General features: G+C 42.5%; 1 long non-coding RNA gene across 2 annotated transcripts; it reads left to right on the top strand.

The window, feature by feature from the left end:
• The first annotated feature begins 2,469 nt into the window (after positions 1 to 2,469).
• Positions 2,470 to 10,082, top strand: LOC102546543 (uncharacterized). Of its 2 annotated transcripts, none has more exons than XR_005495704.2 (3): positions 2,470 to 2,948; positions 3,337 to 3,558; positions 9,460 to 10,082. It is a non-coding gene; the product is annotated as an uncharacterized LOC102546543 (long non-coding RNA). The 2 variants fall into 2 exon arrangements; XR_001841840.3 differs by lacking the exon at positions 9,460 to 10,082 and adding an exon at positions 5,300 to 5,587.
• Positions 10,083 to 16,259: the final 6,177 nt, after the last annotated feature.

The raw sequence follows: 16,259 nt of genomic DNA, 5'->3' as shown, positions 1-16,259 counted from the left end.
AACATAAAAAAAAAAAAAAGATTCTGGACAGCACCCAGGGAAACAGACCAGTGCTTCAATCAGATCCGAGTTGGTCCATCATCCCAGATGCCTGTCTCCTGCCAAAGTTGGAACAAAAACAGACCCACAGCCAGACGTGCAGAGAGCGAGAGGCCTTGGAACCCTCAGCCTGAAATGGAATGTCTCATCAGATTCCCCCCTTAGGGTTCAGGGGACACTTTGGAAGAGGAGAAAGAAACAATGCAAGGGCCAGAAGGGATAGAGGATATCAAGAAAACTAAGCCATCTAAATCAATGTGGTCAAAACTCCTACAAACTTACAGGAACTCAGGCAGCAAGCACAGGGCCTGCACAGGTCTGCGTCACATCCCCTGTGTATAAACTATGGCTTCCAGCTGAGCATTCGGATGGAATTCCTGAGTGCGCAAACGAGTGTGTCGCTGAGTCTTGTTCCTTTTCTTGGGCTCTTTTCCTTCTGTCTGTTGTTTTTGTCCAATTGTGATGTCTTGGGTTTTTATTCTATCTTTTTATTTTATTTATTTTATTTTTATTCCTTAGAAGCCTGTTTGTTTTCTAATGAAAGGTAGAAAGGGAGTGAATCTAGATGGCGGGGGGGGGGGGGGGATGAAGGAAAGAAGTAGGGGGAGGGGAAACAGTAATCAGGCAATAGTACCTGAGGGGGTGGGGGAATCTCTACTTTCAATTAAAAAAAAAGAAAAAGCATTATACTGAACACTTAAAACTCCACGACCAAGTTAAAGAATAGGTGAGAATTAGATCAAAGAACAGTTTAACTGAAATATTTACCTGAGGAAATTGCTAAAATCACCAAAACAAAAATATACATGGCTGGTTAGATAGATCACTAGGTAATGTGCCTGAGTTCAATCCGTGAGACCCACACAGTAGAAAAAAAGACTCAGCTTCTGCAAGCTGTCTTCTGACTTCTATGTACACACACACACACACACACACACACACACACACACACACACAGATAAGATGCACTGAAGGAAGAACAAATTATTTACAGAGAGAAAGGAAAAGACAAAGCCACCACCACACACCCTCAACAGCAGAGGACCACAGGAAGCGACTGACCTCAAACATGTGTGCCCAACCAAACTACTTAAAAGTGAGAGAAAGACTAGGCCGAAAGAAAAGGTCAGCAAAATTGACAACCTACTTTAAAAGGAGAGAGAGAGAGAGAGAGAGAGAGAGAGAGAGAGAGAGAGAGAGATTCATTTTATAAATTCTATTACTCTAGAACCCTGAAATACAAAAACCTAAATGTGAAAGTTTACTTTATAATTCTCAAACCAGTAAATGAAAGAAGAGATCCCTTGGTAAAAAAGATGTCAAATAAAAACCCAACACCATTTAAAATGTGACTGTAAAAGAATACCTAAGGCAAAGAAGTAACAACGACAAAAAAGAAATTGGTAGATTCTTATAGTACAGGTAACTTGTATATTCTCCAGAACATAGAAGAAATTTCTTTGTAATTGTTGAAAAACTAAAAGCACAAGGTTTAAAAAAAATCTTTTTAAGTTGTGAAATATACTTGTATTTATACTCCATCTCCCAGCAGGGAAATCGATGGGAAAATGTGGCTTATGGCTACGATCGGATACTATAGAGCAGTTTGAAAAGATGGACATACATTTATGTGTTTTATATAACATTTCAATAAACAATATCTCCTACATTTATGCATGTCAATAGCATCAGGACGTATGGAAAAAGCTCGCAGCGGTTTCTGCAAAATGGCTTCTCCCGAGGAGAGAGAAGGAAGGCGAGAACGTGGAAATATCAATAGAATGCTATTTATATAAAACAAGAACGGGAGAGAAGAGCCGAACTAAACATGGCAAATGCCGGCATCTATTTAAAGTCGCTGTTGCGAGTAATTTCTGTGTGTTTGAATTTTTCATAATTTCAAACAGTTTCTCTACAGAAACACAGCACTGAATAAATGTTTTAAACAACGTCAAAACTGCTAGGACACCCATTTATCCTCCCCAGTAGCTCCATTTAAAGGCAGCATTCCTTCAGTTAAGTGCTTCTAAAAACCACGATTTATTGCTATTTCGTAAAGATTGGAGCAAAACCCTGAATGTTAAGTCCTATTGTTGAGAATTTCCTAGGAAGAGAAGTCGTTATGGGCAGACAATACAGCTCTATGAATTAGGGTCTATCTCTTCAATGTTCTCTTGGCTGGTTGGTTGTTTGGTAGTTAGTTAGTTGGTTAGTTGGTTAGTTAGTTGTTAGTGTACAAAGCAGTGGTTTCATTAAGAGACATCCATATATACATTCTTCATGCCCACTTCACCGCGCTTTCCCACATTCTTCAATGTTCTTACGTTAACCATTGGGCTCCCCCTCCCTCTTGGGTAAATACCAGGTTAACATCTAAGATCATTTCTTCTTTGTACTTGAGGAGAACAACTGTAGATAAGGAGATTGGAATGGCAAGTTTTAATGATCTGCCCCCGATCAGCTACTACCTGGCTGGTGCCCACAACTCCTACAGCTGCGTCCGATAAATTATATCCGGGAACTGCCCATGTCTCACCCAAGTCTCAGCAGGATACCATGACTTGTTTAACTTTGTACAATTCCCGGAGCCTAAGTTCCATTCTACGCTGACAGTTACATAACTATTTCTCCCCTACGCCTTCCCGGCGCCCTAGACGGGAAAGCTTAGCCTGCCCGGACAACTGTTGTATGCGGCGAAATGCTGCACGAGCCTTGTCGGCTTCCGTCTTCCGCTGTTTAATTTCGACTCTGGAGTTCACAAAATGGCCATTCCTGTAACGCAGTCCGTGTTTCCGGAGATTGTCAGCACAGTAAATATCCATCCAAGCCTTCTTCCTCGTCAACGAAACATGTCGTTTGCGGTACCCACACATCAACAGGACTTCTAAGCCTGCCACGGTTGCCTTTCCGTAATTATGTTTTATAATCCTCCTTTACACACGAGAGCTCGATTCGCTTCCTCCTGCAATACATTAGCATCCTCTTCAAACCCATTAGTGGTATCACAGAGCCTCCACGGCATCACTGCCTCTTCAAAATATTTTATTATTGAGTTACGGTGCTGCTACTACGAGCAAGCGGAGAGTCTATGAATATTTAAGCGAGGCATTGTGTGTTGATATACACTGTGCCAGGACAAAGGGAAGGAAAGGAAAGGGGGGAAAGCCTGTTCTCTCTTGTTTGTCAATCACTTATCAATGATTGAAAAGTGCCTTGTTTGGGGGTTGGAGGGAAGAGATAAGGGTTAAAGAGTAGGTTTCGAAACTCTGAATGAGATTCTTCTTGCCTGTGCTTCAGTCCACAGAAGTGTGGAGCTGACTAGCTGTGGGGCAGGAGCAACCAAGCAGATACCAAGACTCCAGGAAGACGATGGGATGGTTCCTTGATCCTAGGCACTCTCCAGTTCACTGGGTTCTTGTTCACTTTGTAACACTGGAAACTGATTACCACTGCACAGTGTGTGCTATGACAGCATCGGCAGTATTACTGGTTATTGTCTAAGTGGCACTGCACCCTCGGGTGAGTTTGGTATATGGATAAGGTGATTTCATCCAAAAATAGAATTAACTGCATGATCCGATGCACTGCACAGTCGGGATATAATGAAATCAACAAAGGTGTATTACAGAAGCAACCCAGATGTCCATCAACATGTGAATGGTTAGGCAAATACAGTGTGTCCCTGTAATGAAATAGTTTCCATCAATAAAAGGAAGCAGAGGGACCAGTTAACACTTAAGCAGAGATAAAACATGAACATGTTATTCTGAGTAGAAGAAACCAGATGCATACAATGTGTGTCAAAAAAAAAAATCCTATTTACATGAAATGTCTGGGAACAGGCAAATCTATACAGAGAAAATTGATTAGTGGTTTGGTTGTTTAAAGCCATGGGATGAGGGTGGAGAACAGGAGACAAGGGATTGGAGGTTCTTTCACGTTATGAAAATGGAGAGATCCTAGAGTTAACTGTGTGGATGGTTGTGCATATCTGTGACTACACTGAAAGCCACTGAATGGTTTTACTTAAATAGAGTAAATTGTCTCATGCATGAATTACGTCGTAACAAAAATATTGTGTGTGTGTGTGTGTGTGTGTGTGTGTGTGTGTGTGTGTGTATGTTTATATGTTTGGGTTGGTGCATGTGTTTGTGGCGAGTGCATACATTTGCATGTGTAAGGGGGTGGGGATAATTGTGTATGTAGAGGCCACAAGGGCACATCAAGCATCCTTCTTGTCTTATTTAGGGTTTTAGGGTGAACAGACACCATGACCAAGGTGATTCTTTATAAGGACAACATTTCATTAGGGCTGGCTTACAGGTTCAGAGGTTCAGTCCATTATCATCAAGGTGGGGACACGGCAGCATCCAGGCAGGCATGGTGCAGGCAGAGCTGAGAGTTCTACATCCTCATCTGAAGGCTGCTAGCAAAATACTGACTTCAGGCAGCTAGGATGAGGGTCTTAAAGCCCACCCCCACAGTGACACACCCACTCCAACAAGGCCACACCCACTCCAACAAGGCCACACCCACTCCAACAAGGCCACACCCACTCCAACAAGGCCACACCTTCAAACAGTGCCACTCTCTGGGCCAAGCGTGTCTTTGATCTCAGGGAAGGTGTTCGACATTTTTTGACTGACTTTTGTTCCTTTCTTCTAAAATCTTGGTTCTCTAGCACTTCAGTTTGAGGAATTTAGTACCCAGGATATCCATTTTCTGTATACGTCCTTTAGTTACTTCTGATCGTTCTGACCCCTGTAGAGAATCATTTCTCTGTTACACCCGCCACACTTCAGTGATACTTTATACATAATGCTGCTACAAAATAGGAATCCATGCATAACAAGCATTGTACAACACGTACTGTCCAAAATGTGTGTGACGATTAACTATATGAACACATATACTAGAAATACACTAAGGTCATTAGGCTACCATCCAGCGATGCCCAGCTCTAACCAAGAAGCCATACGATCCTAAAAGCAAATACTGTTTTTCCTACAGGAAATACTCTATCCCTTTTGAGCCTCTCCCGTGAAGGCACCAGTTAAATAGTAACAAGTTTTCCAGAGCCCTGACTAGGTCTATCAAAGTATCAGTCTGCCCTGACACAAATAGTGTGCATTCCTTAAAAGTAAAGCAATTCACAACACCTCCATGCATTTAATGCCTTGAGTTCTGTCAGCTGTGGAAAAAAAAATCTGAACTCTAGTAACGAAATGAAGACAAATATATTTGACTATTATCTTCTAAGGTGTCACTGCAAGGTGCCCGATACCACCGTGAGTCTGGTTCCTGGTATTGTTTGCTGCCTGGTCTGATGTGTTGATTGATTTCCTGGAGTCAGCTGGCTTTGAGATTTGCCGTGGCACATGCTGATGTCAATGTATTGTCCACATGAAGTACATTGGAACAGGGTTCTCCAGGCCTAGTGTTCACAACCATTGGACTAGGAATGATTCCAAAACCTCTGTTGCCCTTGTTGGCCAATTCGTAACAGATGTTGTGGCAATAAAAATTCCGATATGAAACGAATAAGAAATGTCTCATTCACTCTTAGCCCTTCTATTGTTCCTTTTCGGGATTCCCTGGATCTCATATGAATTCCATATGAGGTCTAAGAAAATGCCCAGCCTTCAAAAGAACTGATCACTGGTCAAGAACAAAGAAAAATGAATGTTCTATGTGAAACGAATTTGATGATTTTGCTCTGAGGCAGAATGCATTTAAACTCTACCATGTAAGCTGTAGGTGTCAGCTGGCTATAAAGCAAAGGTTTTATTTTTCCTGTAGCTCGTGCCTTATTCCATATCACCTAAGGTTCATGACATAGACCCTTTTCATTTGCAGAAAGAATGTCTTCCAATTTGTGACCACCAAGTAAGAGTAGTGTGCTTTCTGACCATTGTTAAAAGGCTCAGGGTGTTTTACTTTGTTTTTTTTTTTGTTTTGTTTTGTTTTGTTTTGTTTTAAACAAGGTCTCACTGGGTACCCTTGGCAGGACTGGAACTTCTTATGTAGACCAGGCTGGCCTCCACCTCATAAAAATCCATCGACCTCTGCCTCCCAAGTGCTAGGACTAAAGTTCTGCTCAAAGGGGGGAAAAAGAAAAAGAAAAAATAGTCATGCCTACAATCTAAAACTCTTTGTAGATTCAAACATACTTTAATTTTAGTATTAGAAAAATATCTAAATGTTTCAATAGACATCTTTTTACGCTTCCTGTCACGTGTCTGATAGTGTAGTCACATGTATTCAGTTCAGGAACCCCGTGCTGGGAGGAACATAGAGGGGCTGAGGAGAAGCAAGACAAGAAGACTCCAGCTGTCATGCTATGGAATGGAGCAATGAGGCAGAATCTACAAGCCATGTCTACGAAAGCACGAAAGACTCCAAGTTCCTTTAAGCTCTATCTCTGGTCTCTCAGCTTTCTTGCACTTATTCCTTGGTCTACTCTAGCTGTTACAAAACAGAGCTGCCTCACTGTTCGCTGGTTTCAAAAAGAAAAGAAAAGAAAAGAAGAGAAGAGAAAAGAAAAGAAAAGAAAAGAGAAGAAATAGAAAAAGAAAAGCTTCATTTATCCCAGCAGATATCTGTCCAGATTACATTACTACATCCCTGAGGTTTCTCTGAACTAACTGAAGTCACATGACGATATCCTAACCCATGAGGTCAACCCAGAATGAGCTTATTCAATATCACTAGTTCTCAATTCCAGTTGTCTGCAAGTGACTGACCCTCCACAGACTATCCCTTCCATAGCCTACTATAGGTGCTTTAGGCTGTTTGGAAATACTACATATTTTTTCTCTTTATTTAGGGACTAAGCCCTTTTTTTCCCTTCAACTCTATGCCTTTTCTTTGGGAGTCTGAAAACATTTCCAGCAATAATTCTACAGTCTCCTTGTACATGCTAAGAACAATGTGGTGGCTCACACCGGCCGTCTTTGCACTTGGGAGACTCAGTGGGGGTGGGGGGAGGGCTCTGACTTTGAGGCTAGCCTGCGCTACAAAATTAGGCCCTGTGTCAAAAAGCAACAATAATAACAACAACAATATAACATAATATAATCCACAGGCAACATCTACATGCACGAAATCGTAAAAAACAAATCTTTAAAATTAAAACCAACAATCAGAACAATGATAATAAACGCAGCAAGGAACTCATTTCCACAAGCTAGGCATATTCTTCTTTGCTATGTATTTACTGTCCTTCTAAAATGATAAAGAATTTAATGATATTCCTTTTTGTACAATTCTAATTTGAAATAACCCATGTTAATTTAAAACATGTCTTTTCACATAAACAGTATCATTTGGTTTACACACACGCACACACACACACACACACACACACACACACACACACGTTGTTTTCAAGTAAACTTACTAAATAATGTGCAGGCAGAAGTAAAGCCAGGTGGGAAGGCAACACAGGCTTCATCATAAAAGTTTGATTTCCTTTAGTTTACCTAAGTGTGATTTTCTAGAACATGAATCCTTGGCACAGCGAGATTAGCATCAGAAGACAAATCTGACTCTTCACTCAGACCCGTGTTACTTTGACGTGGGCTTCTCAGTGGGGAACAGTGAATAAATTACACCACTAATGGATCATTTTAAATTAGCAACATTGTATCCAGCTACCCATGCTCCAAACCAGACACATCCTTCACAATGCGGCCACTCCAGGCAGTTCCCTACCTTCCCTAAGGCTAGGTTTCGTTTTGAAGTTTCACGCCTAATGACAGTTCTGCTTTTGAAGACAGAATCAAGTGGTGATAGCGTACAAGGTCGAACACAGTACCTAGGAGGGTTGTTAACCGTTCAAAAGGTATCTGCTTTGGCACCACTAATAGAGTAGCAGCAGCAGGATCACTCTAGGGATAAGTTTTATGCTACAACAGTAGAACTCATTGTCTCAAATCTTCCCTTCCCTTGAACTGAAAGAGCTGGTTTTGTGTCTCCATCTGAAGGCAATTATTAGCAGCTCACATTTTTAACTAATCAGAATCAGGAGGCAGGAAAATGTAGCTCGAATTCATGTTAGTGTCGCCACTTGCCTTAGAATGGAATAAAAAGTGAAACTGTTTCCAGAGACTCAGCTGGAATCCTGTCAACGGTGCTAAGGCTTCAACTTCATCAGTTATCAGTGCAATTCAAAGATCCTTTCAACACCTCCTCACAAGCACACCTCCTACCAAGAAATCTCTCTTGAGCATTGCGAAGCATCTCTGGGCTTCTGAGTTCATCAGCTCCTCAGACTGAACATGACAAACGGGGACAATAAAACCGACCCCTCTCCCAGTCACCTCTCTCTCCCAGTCACATATCAAGTAGTCCATCAGGATGAGGAAGCTCCTTCGTTCTCTTGAAGTGAGCAAAAAGGTTTCCTCACGGACTTCATTTCCAAGCCTCTTGACAAGGAGACATGGTAGGGGTCCCCGATGATTACAAGGCAAATCAAACTATTTTTCTTTATCTTAAGTCTATCGTGTTATGTTTTAAGTAGATTATTGCTACCCGGTACAGTTTCATGGGGGGTGGGGGGACAGAGTGAATGGAAAGCCACACAAATGTTGATGATGCTGGCATTTCAAAGTAAATTAAAGTAACAGCTAAGCCTTGGAGCAATGCAGTACAGGGTTATGGTAGTAAATAAAATACTGTGATAAAATTAAAACAATCAGACATTTTTCCATGGTAATTTTTAATATCTCCTTTTAAAACTCCATGTCTTGCCCACAGTAACAGGTCATGAAGTATGAGGACAGATGATAGATAGATAGACAGACAGATAGATAGATAGACAGGTAGATAGATAGACAATAGATAGATAAATAGATAAATAGATGATAGATAAATAAGTAGGTAGATGATAGATAAATAGATAATAGACAGATAATAGATGAACACATAAGATATAAAACCTGTCTGACTTAAAATAAAGCACTTTCTGATGCATAAGAACCCAGCAGGAATTCTGGATAAGACCGATCATTAAATTCCTTAAAGTTGCAGTAAATAAAATGTTTTTAAATCACTACATAGAGTAAAACCCATCTAAGAAACCGGAATGGACAGAAGGAATAATTAAAGTATTTGGGTTCTTTTTGTGGGTTATATAAATGTGGATCAGAACCCTCTCATAGTCGAAAAGATGGGAATTCTGTCTCCATATCCAAACATGCATTTGTTCTTGCAATGATTTGAGAGACTAGTAACAATTCTTGAGAAGTCCCCTCATTTCACCATTTTCTCAAACCTTGAGAAAGCATACTGATTCCCCCACCCCACCCCAATCCCCCCCACCCCACCCCAACCCCCCACCCCATGTGCCATTCTTACAAAGGAACAGAGCTTTTGGAAGGAAACCAATTTTTTTTTCTTTTTTGGCTCTCTTCGTGCTAGTGTGTTCTTCCAGCCACGGTATTCAGGGTGCAGGACTGCACAGGCAATTACATGCAAATTTGTTGGGAGCGAGGAGGTTCGTTTACTACATTCAAGCCCATAGAAGATCAATAGAAATGCAGAAGCTAATCCTGTATGAAAGCCCCACGGTCAGGTAATGGTTGCAGAGTTAAGGCCTGCAAAAGAATGTTAGGAATCAGAGAGGCGCGTGAGAGAAAAGCGTTATGCCTAAGTGCTTTTTTGAACCATATGGGAAAGACAAGAGACAAAACGAACCAAAAGCATTGGAACACAAGAAGGTAGACACGCAGTTCAACGCAAATTGTTAGCGGGTTCTCAAAAGATGTGAATGGGGATTGGACCAATTAAAAATGGCTGCCTGGAAAACCTTTTGTTGGCTATTCGAAGAATAGCATTGTGCAGACTCTTAAAGTTTAAGTCCTACAAGCTACGCCTGCATTTAGCTCCTGAGCAAAAGAACCCCTTCGTGCCTGTGTTCCCTTTCGGGTTTTGTGATTTCTTATTCTGGTGTTTTCTCCCAGGCAAGGCCATGTGCCCTGTTGGCATTTAATAAAAGTTGAACACTTCACAATGGAAAGCATGAGAAAACTATGCAAAGTTTAGAGCTATTGTGATTTCATGCAATGCCAGTCATGGCCAAGAACAGGGTGGGAATCTGGTTGTGTTTCAGTGGCTGGCCGTTATCCTACCTGATTGGTTATTAAGTAACACAACACACAGGCTATGAATTCATATGTAACTTGCATCCACCTACCTTGGGAGAGAGTACAGGGTGGGATGCTAAAGTCTGAGGCGCCAATGGCTTCAGAAAGTATTATGCAGATGCTTGACCGGACACACAGTCAGTTGTCTAGGATCCTTTAATGGTCTCCAAAATGTCTATGCATCTATTAAATTGCATGCAAATTTGATGTACTTGCCTTCTGTTGCCATCTACTAGAGACAGAAATATTTAATAAGATTCTAAACTATTTATTGGGACAGGAAAAAAAGGGGAGATAGCATGCCTAATGAATAAGAAAATTGACCAGCCAGCAACCTACCTCTGTATTATTTCAGGTCTACAAGGACTAATGTCAAAGAAAGAAAGAAAGGAAGAAAGGAAGAAAGAAAGAAAGAGAGAGAGAGAGAGAAAGAGAGAGAGAGAGAGAGAGAAAGGAAGGAAGGAAGGAGAAATGAGAAAGAATAAGTATGCAGGGATTTTACTAGAGAAAATGTATATGATTGAGAGGAAATGTGGGGAGAAAAATCAACAGAACAGAAGGAAGGTAACAAATTAAGCCATCATATAGCGTTAGAGAGCCTGGGTAAGCCTGGAAGAGGGTTCTTGAACTAAAGTCATTAATGACATAAAGTTCTTCTGCACCGAGTCTTGGAGAAAGTGGTGGGGAAAATGAACTGTATGCAAGCCTAGGGATCGCAGAGCCCAGCAAGTAGTGGGCTTGTGAATATCATTGGCTGTAGGTGGAGATTTGCAAAGCAAGGCTCACCCACCCTTGGCAATCTTCTAGGCCAGGCTCTGTTCTCTGAATTACTGGCTGCCTTTGCACAGGAAGAGATGGGACTCTCAGCACTTTTCAGCCAGTCGTTTGCTTACTCTGCATTCTGTGGTCCTGATCTGTTGCAGCTTGAAACTCATTTACACCTGGAATCCCTTGATACACACTAGACCAGTGGTTCTCAACTTGTGGGTTAAATGACCCTTTCACAGGGGTCAACCATGACCATTGGAGAACACAGAGATTTACATTGATTCAGAGCAGTAGCAAAACTACCATTATGAAGTAGCAATGAAAATAACTTTATGGTTTCGGGGTCCTTGGGGTTGCCAAGTGGCCAATTTTCTTATTCATTACATATTCTATGTAATTTTTTTCTGTCCCAAGAAATGGCTAAGAATCTTATTAAATACTTCTTTCTCTAGTAGATGGTTGGGGGAACTGTATGAAAGGGTGTCAGCATTAGGAAGGTTGAGAACCACTGCTCTAGCTAGACACTGCCTTTGCAACTAGGATTGCTTTATTCAAAACTGAACACAAAGATTTTTCTGGTTTTTTTTTTTTTTTCTAACTGGTTTCTGAATCAGTCTTTCACATGCTGGTCAATTGTGGTAAGAAACTTCACAAGAGCCTGGGTCAAAGCTCAGTGTTTGTCTGCCTAGTGTGTACAAAGCCATAGGTTCTGTCCCCACAGAGGACAAGAGATAATATATGAGCTTATGGCCTATGATGAAAGATAAGATATTATGCTTGGCTCCAGACTGAGCTGTATACAGTTAAATGGAGGGAACACAATCAGATCAGTGCTCAGGGAAACTTAGTGGTCACCTCTTAGAAGCATAATAAAGCTGCCCCAACATGACTTTGTAATCACCACGGCATTAAGAAAACTGCTCTCATAGAACGTTGATAATAATACGTCCCCCCAAATCTTGCTTAAAGATGGTATATATTTTTAAGCCTTTAAGACTGGCCCTTTAAAGTTGGTGTCAAAGATTAGTTTGAGTGCATATAATCAGAGAGTATTTACGTCTAGATTTCTAAAGAAAAGGATGGTTTCTATTTTCATCTCCGGTGCCTACATTTCTATCAAGTTTGCAGAGCCGTTCCAAGGGAAGAGCACGTTGGCAACATCCAACTTCCCTTGGTTTTGACTCGATGACTCTGCTGTAAAAATCAGCAGCCTCGTGCCTAATCCTTAAAGCACACACCAGGCAGTAGAGAGCATAAGACTACCCCTGTAGGTAGTTCATTTGCCCATTAAATATGCTTCAGTTCCGATTTATGTCAAGCTTCTATATGACACTGTACACAGAGGAGAGAGACCAGAAAAGTGTGCTAAGGTACAAGGAGACCGCCTTCCAGTCAAGCGATCCCAAGCAGACTCTAGCGCTGTCTACCCCACCCCCTCATCCCCTAGCCCCTACCCCCGCCTCCCTGGCCAGAAACCTCGAGTGTCTGTAAGTTTCGATGACCTCACTAAGTAAGACACAGAAGCCACCCTCCTCAGTGATGCCATGGGGATTAGAAGGAGCAGTGTGCAAAGTCTTGTCCCTCCCTGTATTTAGGTGTCATTTCTAAAGTACTAGTGGTGAATTCCATCACCTATGCCCTGAACCTCAGACCGCAGTCAGTCCTGCTGAACTCATGGAGCCACAGCCCCGCCCAGCCAGATTTGCTTGCGTGAGGATTCACAAGGCAAACAAATGGGCATGCATTCCACCTGAGGGGGAACCTCAAACTCCATTTGTGGTCCCACGAGCTTAACTTAGATGCTTGCGTCGTCATTTATAGGAAGACTTTATGGTGTGCAAACCTCACCACACCTGTTTGTCTTATTTTTCCCAGTGACCGGCCAAAGCCTACATGATGATAATGACAGTAACTACGGATCCATTCAATGATCACGTGTCAAGTTCTATATTACATGTTCTGGATGCATCATTTTCTCTCCAAAACCTTCGTGAGTAGACTCTGTCCTCATTTACTAGGTGGGAATATTCGTCATAGGTCAAACATCCTAGCTAGGGTTACTTTAATTGTCATGGATTCTTCAGCATGAACGGCAAGGCTTCTCTTGGCCTTATAACCAACCAGGTCACAGTTTTCTCCTGTATTAGAAAAACAGGGGGCGGTGTCTGAGGTGGTAGGGGTGTCTGCTCTGAGCTGTATTGTTCCTTGTTGTTGTGTAACCTGAGGAAGGTAGAGACGCCCGTGAATGAATGCGCATGCGCGGAAGATTTAGGGACACAAAAGGAATGAGGTACATCTCATGCTCTGAGAGAGGGATTGAAGAGAAGGGGGAGAGAGAAGGGAAGGAAGAGGAAGGGAGGGGAAAAGAGAGGACTGAGGGAAAGGGTGAGGGAAGAGAGAGGGGATTGATAGGAAGGGGGAGCGGAGGGGGGAGATAAGAGGAGGGAAAGAGGAGGAGACAGGAGGGGAGGAGAGAGAAGGGGCGAGAAGAAGAAGAGAGGATTGAAGGGAAAGGGAGAGGTGTAGAGGAGAGAGGAAAAGAGGGGACTCTAGGGGAGGGGAGGTGTGGGAGTAAAAGAGGAGGGGAAGGGAAAGGGGATTAAAGGGAAGGGGAAGGAAAGAAAGACAAGAGGGGGTAGTTTATGTGACATGTAGGTCAACATTAAATCTAAATCAAATTGTCACTGGCTTACAAGTCGATGCGAGTGTTATTAGTAAGTCTTAGAAGTGTCCTGATTTACTAGTCCTCTCTGGACAGATGGAGACTTTCCATTGGACAACATAGCCATCAAAACTACTTTGGAAGACCCACTGTCTGAATGGGAAAGGCTCTGCCGTCCCACTTTCCTTCTTCTGAAAATGTCACAATAAGGTGTGATTAAAGCACGTTAACTAAGCATCGTGGACAGGTGTGAGCTAACCTCTTCTTAGGTGGTAAGAATACATGGTGTCAGCATTTAGTTAGCTGCATGTTTTCGCCTTGGTGTGCACTACAATGGTACATTGTACAAGGCTTGGCATCTTAGAAGGGATTGAATAAAGCCCTCGCTGAAGAATACCTTTCAATGCTTTCAAACCTTCTTAAGCCCTATCCAGACAGAAGGAATACCGCCTGAAACCCTTGGTCCATCCGCCGGTAAACACAATGACGCAGAAATCACGGTGTGTAATTATCCTTCATTACAACCAGCGTGGTCCTTTTGCCCTAAGACACGTAAGCCAATAATGAATTTGTGCCAACATACCTTGGGTGAGTCGGCAATGCTCTCAATGCAAACCAGTCACCACCCCGAGATAAACTGACTCTTCAGCACATCTGATAAATCACCCCTCACCAACTGTTAAATTGTACCCCTATACTCCTAGGAGTTAACTGTCATACAAGTCACCATTAGAGGACTCTGACCATTTTCAGGTTTTGACACTGAAGTGAAATACAGCATAGACTTCATGACAGAACTTAAATCGAACTGAACGCTGTTGGCGCTCTGATAGAATTTCTCTTAGACAACATTTCAGTGTTAGGTTTTGTTGGGATATGGTTTGGTTCAAAGAAAGATGTATGAGTAGGTTAGTAGTCTAAGAAGTCCCAGGCTCTTGCTCCTGGATGTGTCCTCTATGTAGGGGACACAATTTGGTACCGGCCTTGTCCTGTTGCTAGGCAGAGAGGGCCTGCTGCTCTGTGATGCATTAACCAATCACATTTCTGCAGTTCCAACAGTGATGATAAGAACCATGAAAATATAATCAAATAATCATACTAAAAACAGGAATATCTGCCTGCTTAGTCTCAGAAAACAGCAAAAGATACACCAAAGAGATGAACTTGGATTATAATCCGATGACCTACTTATTAAGTAAAATTATTATCCTATTGGAGCTCACAAAGGCTCAATAGGATACAGAGGGCATAGTTCACTTCCTCTTTTCTTCTAATACAAGGGCTTTCCTGGAGATGTCCATCTTCAAGTAAATGAACTGACTCACTGGCTGTGCTAGGGGACTTGCTAGGGGACAGGATGTGCCACTGATGGTCTAGAGTGCTTGGCCCAATGCATACTCTTGTTGCAGTACATAGAGGTCATCGGCGCTCCCCCCAGACTTCCCAGGGATTGAGTTTTTGGTCAACCTCATATTTGCCGGTCACTGAGCGGGAAGCTTCAGTGTCGGTTATATTTTGATTGCCTTGGGAACTCCTGGCACTGAGTATATTTGAACTTGTTCATAAACCACACAACTTCTCTTCTTCTTTATGTCTTGTCTGCCTCTGCCCAGCAGCTCACACGTGTAAGCCCAACACTTTAGAGGATGGATCAGGAAGATGTCCGGAGACCAGCATGGACTACAGAACAAGATCAGTGTCAGAGGGAGGGAAAGAGAGAAGAGGGAGGGATAGGGGAGTGAGGAGAGGAGAAGGGAGGGAAGGGGAGAGAAGGGGAGAAGGGAAGAGAGGAGGAAAAAGGGGAGGGGGCAGCAGAGAGAAAAGGAGGGGAGAAGGAGAGACAGGAGAGGAAAGGGAGAAAGGTAGAGAAGAGGGGAGAAGAGGGTGATGGGGAAAGTAGACGAGGGGAAGCAAGGGGAGAAGAGAGGAGAGGAGAGGAAGTCTACCATGAGGGGAATAGAACTCCCTACAGGCTTAGCCCACAGTCCCAAGGACAGAGATCCAAGGACTGTGAGCTACAACACAGAAATATCTTTTCTTCTCCAAGAGCATTTCTGTTAGTTATTTTTTCATAATGGTACAAAGACTGACGACCATCAGTGTTATGCACGGGAATGCTTTGAGGTCCCGGTGTTATGTCAGACTTTTGTCAGGGAACCCATCGTTGTCTTGCTTGATACCTGCTCATGTTGTTCATGAATTAATATTGTTTAATATTCAATAATAAAATTATTGTTCAACAATAAAAATTATTGGCTTGAGGTTATTGAGACCATCCAGGTACAAAATTCAGATATGAACTCCTGGGGTTAGCATCCTGTCTTTTTCCCAGCAAGCACTGGGCTTGGAGTCAGAATCGTGTTGCTATTGATAGCAGGAAGACGTACGCATTCAGTCCAGGACAGGGCCAGGTTAAATTCTAGGTACCTACACACTAATAGCACAGCCATTGTGGTCTCTGGTGTATACAGTCAGTTTCCAGTTCATTTTCCTGACTCTCCCCTCTTCTGTGGGAATGTCAAAACCACGGACAACTGCATGTTGTCTGTGTGCAGCAAACACCTCCATGGTCAAACGCTGCTTGTGGAATTGACATCTACAGATCCCGCCCACAGTCAGTTCTTAGCTTCTGAATAACTTGTGAG

The sequence above is a fragment of the Rattus norvegicus genome, chromosome 17, assembly GCF_036323735.1.
Source record: "Rattus norvegicus strain BN/NHsdMcwi chromosome 17, GRCr8, whole genome shotgun sequence".
Classification (NCBI taxonomy): Eukaryota; Metazoa; Chordata; class Mammalia; order Rodentia; family Muridae; genus Rattus; species Rattus norvegicus.
This window is presented reverse-complemented; position numbering and strand designations above follow the sequence as displayed.